This window comes from Toxotes jaculatrix, chromosome 14 (genome assembly GCF_017976425.1).
Source record: "Toxotes jaculatrix isolate fToxJac2 chromosome 14, fToxJac2.pri, whole genome shotgun sequence".
Taxonomy (NCBI): Eukaryota; Metazoa; Chordata; class Actinopteri; family Toxotidae; genus Toxotes; species Toxotes jaculatrix.
The window spans coordinates 25,872,843-25,879,883 of record NC_054407.1 but is presented as its reverse complement, the minus strand read 5'-3'; the positions used below and the strand labels follow the sequence as shown (position 1 = coordinate 25,879,883).

At 49.0% G+C, this 7,041-nt stretch overlaps 1 pseudogene; it reads left to right on the top strand.

Annotated features, from left to right (window-relative positions):
• The first annotated feature begins 273 nt into the window (after nucleotides 1-273).
• LOC121192787 lies at nucleotides 274-6,914 on the top strand (annotated as a pseudogene).
• Nucleotides 6,915-7,041: the final 127 nt, after the last annotated feature.

The following is a 7,041-nucleotide window of genomic DNA, read 5'->3' as shown; positions in this document are numbered from 1 at the left end:
ATCAAAATAAATAAATAATCATCTCAGTGCTGACGGCTGATTTCCCAGTTTTACCAGGCTACAGCACGAAGCTTCAGCCTGTCAGCCAATCAGAGGAGAGGCTCAGAGGCTGACATCAAGCCTCCTTTTCTTCTTAGTTTCAGCGTGTGAACGCGTGAGCGTCTCAGCGTGTGAACGTGTGAGCGTCTCAGTGTGTGAACGTGTGAGCTGTGTGACGATGACGTTAAGACGACCTTCTGTCCTCTGACTTCCACAGCAACTCTGTTGATCAAATACCGATGTTATCAGCTGTCTGTCTCCTCTGAGTCTCACCTGTCCTGCAGGTGTGGTGCGGACAGCTCTACCTGACATGGATCGGGAGGTGAGGGACCGTTACGTGTTGGTTGTCCAGGCCAAAGACATGATTGGTCAGATGGGAGGTCTGTCAGGAACCACCTCTGTTACTGTGATGCTGACCGACGTCAACGACAACCCACCCCGCTTCCCCCGCAGTGAGTCTGACGTTACATTAGAACAGACTCTGCTCAGAGTCCACGGACACCCTGCAGGTCAGGATCGAGTGCAGACCCTGAAGGTCTCACCAGGTGTACAACCGCTGTGTCAACAAACCAACAAACACCTTTCAGGTGCTCCCACCTCAGCTCACCTTCTACTCACACAAATACTCCAAAACAAAGAGAAGTTTAAGGTTCCTGCAAACCACCATGGTTTGACTCCAGGACCTTGAATGAAACCACCTGACAGGTTCACCTGTCCGTGACAGCACGAAGGTGATAGAACAGTCCTGAAGTAAACACATTAGTCCTCAGGGGAACACTACAGGAAACATCATGCAAACACAAAGGGTTCATCATCTGGAGAGCTGGACCCTGTGTGAACTGAATCTCTCACCCTCCTGTACCTGTCTCTGTCTGTATTCACCTGTTCACACACCTGTGTCCCTGTCTCCAACAGAGAGTTACCAGTTTACTGTTCCAGAGTCTGTACCAGTGTCGGCTGTGGTTGCTAAGATCAAAGCTCTGGATTTGGATGTTGGTCCAAATGCTGAGATGGACTACAGGATCCTGGACGGAGACGGACTGGGGACATTCAGGATCCTCACTGATCCAAACACACAGGAAGGACTGCTCATCCTGCAAAAGGTACTGGTTTATTGCCAGTAAGAACTGGACACACTGAAACGGGGTGGGGGTGGTCTTTTCATCGAAGATAGAAGTTAGTGGTACTGGTGACCAGTTTCTTACCAGAGATCACAGACTGGTTTGCCTCTTTCACATGGACAAATATTCTTGTTTTCTCTGTGTTTTCGATTCTTGCATCCAGATGTTGAACTGGTTCAGAGGATTTTAACCATCAACCCTCTGATCCTGAGTCGAAACTCAGCCACAGCTGTGATGTGTCAGGGTGAATCTGTCCTTTGCTGCCAAGCAGCTGCTGCTTAGGTTCCATGTCAGTGCTGATCTGCTGTAGTGAAACTGAACAGTGAGATTTCAGAGTTTCTGTCAGACCGTGTTGTGTTGGAGTAAAACGAATTCATTCAGGAACAACAACCACCACCTTGGTTTTCCTCTCCTCGCTCCAGACTCTGGACTTTGAGACCAAGTCCAGCTACACTTTGCATGTTGAGGCGTCCAATCGTTATGTGGACATTCGTTTCCTGTCTGCGGGACAGTTCAGCGACGTGGCGACAGTTCATCTGCTGGTGGAAAACGTGGACGAGCCTCCGGTCTTCTCCTCCTCTGTCAGTCGGATGGTGATATCTGAGGCAGCTGCAGTGGGAACTGATGTGGGATCAGTTTCAGCTCACGACCCCGACGGCACCAGCAGTCCTGTCAGGTACAACAGATGAGTTTGTTCAGATACTAAATCAGTCTGTGACTGTCTGTCTGTGGCTGTCTGTGTCTGTCTGTCTGTGGCTGTCTGTGGCTGTCTGTGTCTGTCTGTCTGTGGCTGTCTGTGGCTGTCTGTGTCTGTCTGTCTGTGTCTGTCTGTGGCTGTCTGTGTCTGTCTGTCTGTGGCTGTCTGTGGCTGTCTGTGTCTGTCTGTCTGTGGCTGTCTGTGTCTGTCTGTCTTTGTCTGTCTGTGTCTGTCTGTGGCTGTCTGTCTGTGGCTGTCTGTCTGTGACTGTCTGTCTGTGGCTCTGCGTCTGTCTGTCTGTGGCTATCTGTGACTGTCTGTCTGTGACTGTCTGTAACTGTCTGTGTCTGTCTGTCTGTGGCTGTCTGTCTGTGGCTGTCTGTGGCTGTCTGTGACTGTTTGTCTGTGGCTGTCTGTCTGTGACTGTCTGTGACTGTCTGTCTGTGGCTCTGCGTCTGTCTGTCTGTGGCTGTCTGTGACTGTCTGTCTGTGACTGTGTCTGTGGCTCTGTGTCTGTCTGTCTGTGGCTGTCTGTGTCTGTCTGTCTGTGACTGTCTGTCTGTGACTGTCTGTAACTGTCTGTCTGTGACTGTCTGTCTGTGGCTGTCTGTCTGTGACTGTCTGTGACTGTCTGTCTGTCTGACTGTGTCTGTCTGTCTGTGATGTCTCTGTCTGTCTGTGATGTCTCTGTCTGTCTGTGATGTCTCTGCAGGTACTCCATAGACAGGAGGTCAGATGTGGAGCGGTACTTTAACATTGACAGTAGTTCAGGTCTGATCAGAACAGACCGACCGCTCGACAGAGAGACGGTGGCTGTGCACAACATCAGCGTCCTGGCCACAGAGAGCAGTAAGTCCAACTTTAAACTGACTTAATGTGTTGGATCATTTTACTGTGACAACTTCCTGCCTGCAGCAGACGTACCTGACAGGTGTGTGTGTGTGTCAGTGGATCGTTCTCAGGTGGGGAAAGCTGTGGTTCTGGTCACCGTGACAGACGTTAATGACAACGCTCCAAGCTTTGCCATCGAGTACCAGACGTTTGTGTGTGAGAACAGCAAACCTGGACAGGTAACACACCTGGACACTGTCTGTGACCGACTGCACCTTCTCATTCTCCTCTCTGTGAGAGTTTTACTGTCAGATCAGTGTGAACATCCGAATCATTTTCAGTCCAGCATCTCCTGTTTTCCACTGGTTTAAAGTCCAACAATCACCTTTACAGTTTTTTCTGATTGCTACGAAACATTTTCTGAAACCAACAACCAGCAACAGCAACGTCCTGGTCAAATTCAAACTTTTCCCTCAGCCATGCAGTCACAGATCGACGTGAGAGACCACCAGCCTCAGTCTGCAACACACACACCGTCAGCTCACTAACACACACACGACCCGTGCAGACACGGTCTGTACATTTGGCTTTACGCTGGAATTTAAGCAGATGTGCCGTGTCACATGGACCCAAGCTGCTGCAGTGGATTAAATCCATCAGCTGTGACCTCTGACCTCTGTATCACTGCTGAGATAAATCATCTGACAGTTAGTGATGGAGAAAGTGTTGGATCTTCTCTGAAATGTGTTGTAATCTGTGTCTGATCTTCATCCAAATGTCCCATCGTGGGGACACTAATCTGATTACATCGGATCAGTCTGAGGTCACATGACCAGGATCATAAAAACCATAGCTCACGACCGCACAGGTCAAAAATAACAAACTTTACGTTTCTACTGGTAATTTCATGAGTTTGAAACAAATCAGGTTTACACTGGTCCATTCTGTGTCCTGGAAGCAGGAGGCAGGACGTCCCTTCTCTGAAGTTCGACATCTCGTCCAGCCCTGTCAGCTGCAGTTGTTGACTGATAAGTTGGTGTCCTAAGGTGGAGACGTGTGTAGAGACGAGCTACACAGCTACTGTTACAGCACGTTCAGATCAGCTCTGTGACGGATTCTGCAGAAAGTTTGAAGTTAACTCGTGTGGTCGGCTCTGTCAGAGGAGACAGACACATCGACCTGCGTCCTCTGCCTCGCTGTCAGGGCTGGACGACGTGCGCTCAGAATAAACGTGCTTTTCTAAAACTGGCTCCTTTGACCTGAGACCTCAGCCAGTGTGAGACAAACTTTAGCTGTGAGCAGTGCAGGTGGTGTCCGACAGCAGCTGTGTGTCTCTGCTGAGACAGTTTCCCACTACAGCCCCGTACACGTCTCCATGCTCTGAGATCTGAGATCAGATTTCTGATCAGATGTTTGAGTCATTTTGTGACCTGTTGTGTTTTCTGTGTTTGACCTTTGACCTTCAGATCATTGAGACTCTCAGTGCTGTGGACCAAGACGATCCAGAGAACGGACATCACATCCTGTTCTCTCTGGCCACCGAAGCTACTGAGAACCTCAGCTTCACCCTGAGAGACAACAAAGGTACAGTCCACCTGAGAAGATCTACCCGAGATAATTAAATCCAGATTCAGGGCAGGAGGACAGGAAGGAAACGCACCAGCTACAGGACAGAGATGACACACAATGACTCGCAGTGGCCCAGCAGCCTGGGTTTATGGCAGCATAGGCCTGGTTCATCGCTCACCTGAGCAACGATGGGTTGTATCACAGAGGAAGGTTTTCAGTCAGTGTTATGTTGCTTGGTATAATTTGGAGCTTTCACAGGAAAACCAAAGCCAACTCAGGTCAATTTATCTTGACTGCTCCCACGACAGAATGCTAACGACACGATGGAGTTGCAGTGCTAGCCACGTTGATCTTGAACGTGAACATGATGCATATGTGCGCTGTGCGTCGCAGGGTCTACAGTGTGAAAAAAAATGTTAACATGGAAGTCTGTGAGAGCGCCTGCTGATTGGATAATGATGTTCAGACTTGGAACGGCAAAATAAACTTTTGTTTATCTTTTGTTTATCTTTTGTTTATCTTTTTGTTGTTTTTGTGTGGGTCAAAGAGGGCGGGGCTCTGTCGCCCCTGGTATCCCACCAGTTATGTACAAAGCTCATGTTGTTGGGCTGCACCTCGCCAGCCAGCAGTGGAACGATGACATGTTGCTCTACATGTCGTTACATAGAGCCTCATGTTTCTACAGGAGCACGTGGGCACGGGTCTCCTCCTGTGGGTGTCACTGTGGCGTAAATAACTCTTTAAGTTTCTACATGTAAAATTTTTACAGACTTATGTTTATCCTTAGTCAGCAGTTTGAAGCATGACTCAGCGTCTCCAGCTCTGGCTCCAGGAATTCGTCTGACTATGGTCGTTGGTGTCGTTGACTTCACATTTCTCGTGTTTCGTCCTGTCTTCACCTGTCTGTCCTCAGACAACACAGCGTCCATCCTGACTAGGCGTGGTGGTTTCCTGCAGCGGGATCAGCCGGTTCACGTCCTGACGGTGGTGATTTCAGATGGCGGCAGTCCGTCTCTCAGCAGTACCAACACGCTGTCCATCGCTGTCTGTGACTGCGACCTCAGTGGACACCGACACTCCTGCAGCCAGGGATCATTACCGCTGCTGGTGGTTGGACTGAGAACAGCTGCCACCGTCGCCATCCTCACCTGTGTCCTCACACTGCTGGGTACGATGCTGGGACATGATAGCAACCACCTAATATTCCCTAGTAACCACGTACTGGGACTCTCATCAAATATGTGAAGTTTGGGGACAGATAGGACGATTACATTACGACACGCTGGCCACGCCCAGCCTAATCACAGCAAGCGTCGAGCGTTCTCTGATGTTTCACAGTTTTCACTGTAAAACAGTCGCTCAGGTTCAGGGAAGCGTCTCACAAAGCTTCACCGGGCGTGGTCAGAGTTGTCTTACAGTTTTTAGATTCTCTAAGCTTTTATGAACTTTTATAAGCTCCAGCTCTGATTCTGATTCTCTGCTCAGTCAGTCTCAGGAATTAAAGCTGAAGGAAAATTCCATCACAAAGAAACTTTAAGTCGTTCCTGTAGAATTCATGTGCAGCACTTCAGCTGAATCGTGATCATTTTAAGTAAGGTCTGAATATCAAGCTGCTCCTGTTATCTCACCTTTAAACCCGTTGTAGTTTGACTCCACCCCTTCCTGTCTCCTCAGGTGTTGTCATGGTGATGGTTGCCATCAGACACAGGAGGAGGGTGCCTCTGATGATAAACGATGAGCGAGATGTTCGTGAGAACATTGTTCGTTATGATGATGAAGGCGGAGGTGAGGAGGACACCGAGGCCTTCGACATGTTCACTCTGAGACATCTGAACCAAACAAACCAAACCCGCCAAGACCCCGACGTCCACTCGCCAGGACTCCTCAGAACACCAAAGTCCACGACAGACAAAAACATGCTGTTCCAGGAGTTCATCTGGGATAGACTGCAGGAGGCAGACCTGGACCTGACTGCGCCCCCTTATGATTCTCTGCAGACCTACGCCTTCGAGGGCAGCGGGTCAGCCGCGGAGTCGCTCAGCTCTTTAAATTCATCCGATTCGCTGAATTCGTTAAATCTGTTTCAGCAGAACCATGACTTCCTGAGAGAGTGGGGGCCGAGATTCAGGAAGCTGGCAGACCTCTACGGACACCACGAGGGAGGGGGGGTCCCATCATAGTCTGCAGGGACCAGTAGAAACTACAGGAGGTGAAATGACAGGTGTGACAATACAGCAGGTACAGAGGGTGAAAGTGGGGACTGGCTCAACCTATCTCCAGTTCCTGGCTGGACTGGATCAGGTTCAGAGTCCAGCCAGACCAGCAGCTCTGAGGTTGCTGCCTTGCCCCCGATACCCATAATGCATTTCTTTGGTGTTGGAGGAAATGGGAACACAGATGTCAGATTAGACATTTTTGAAACAGAGATCCTTCCTGAAGTCAGCCATGTTTGTTGCCCCATCAGTGTTTCTCACTGCTGTTTCCTGTTGTTAATGATCAATAACTCTCTGATCAGCTGACCAATCACCATATGTCATGTGACACTATTCTGGTTTCACTGTCTTATCTGGTCTGACTGGTAGGTCTGGTCACTCTGGTTGTTTTGGTTGTTCTGTCTCGTTCTTTCTTCCAGCTGTAGAACAAATGTAAATAGCCTGTTAGCATGTGACCTTTTTGTTTTATTATTTTATTTCTTTTTATGTAAAGCACCTTGTTTTCGCCTTCACTGGTTTGTTTGTTTTCATTAAAAATGGTGGAAGTGCAAACAGCTTTGTGACCCATTTG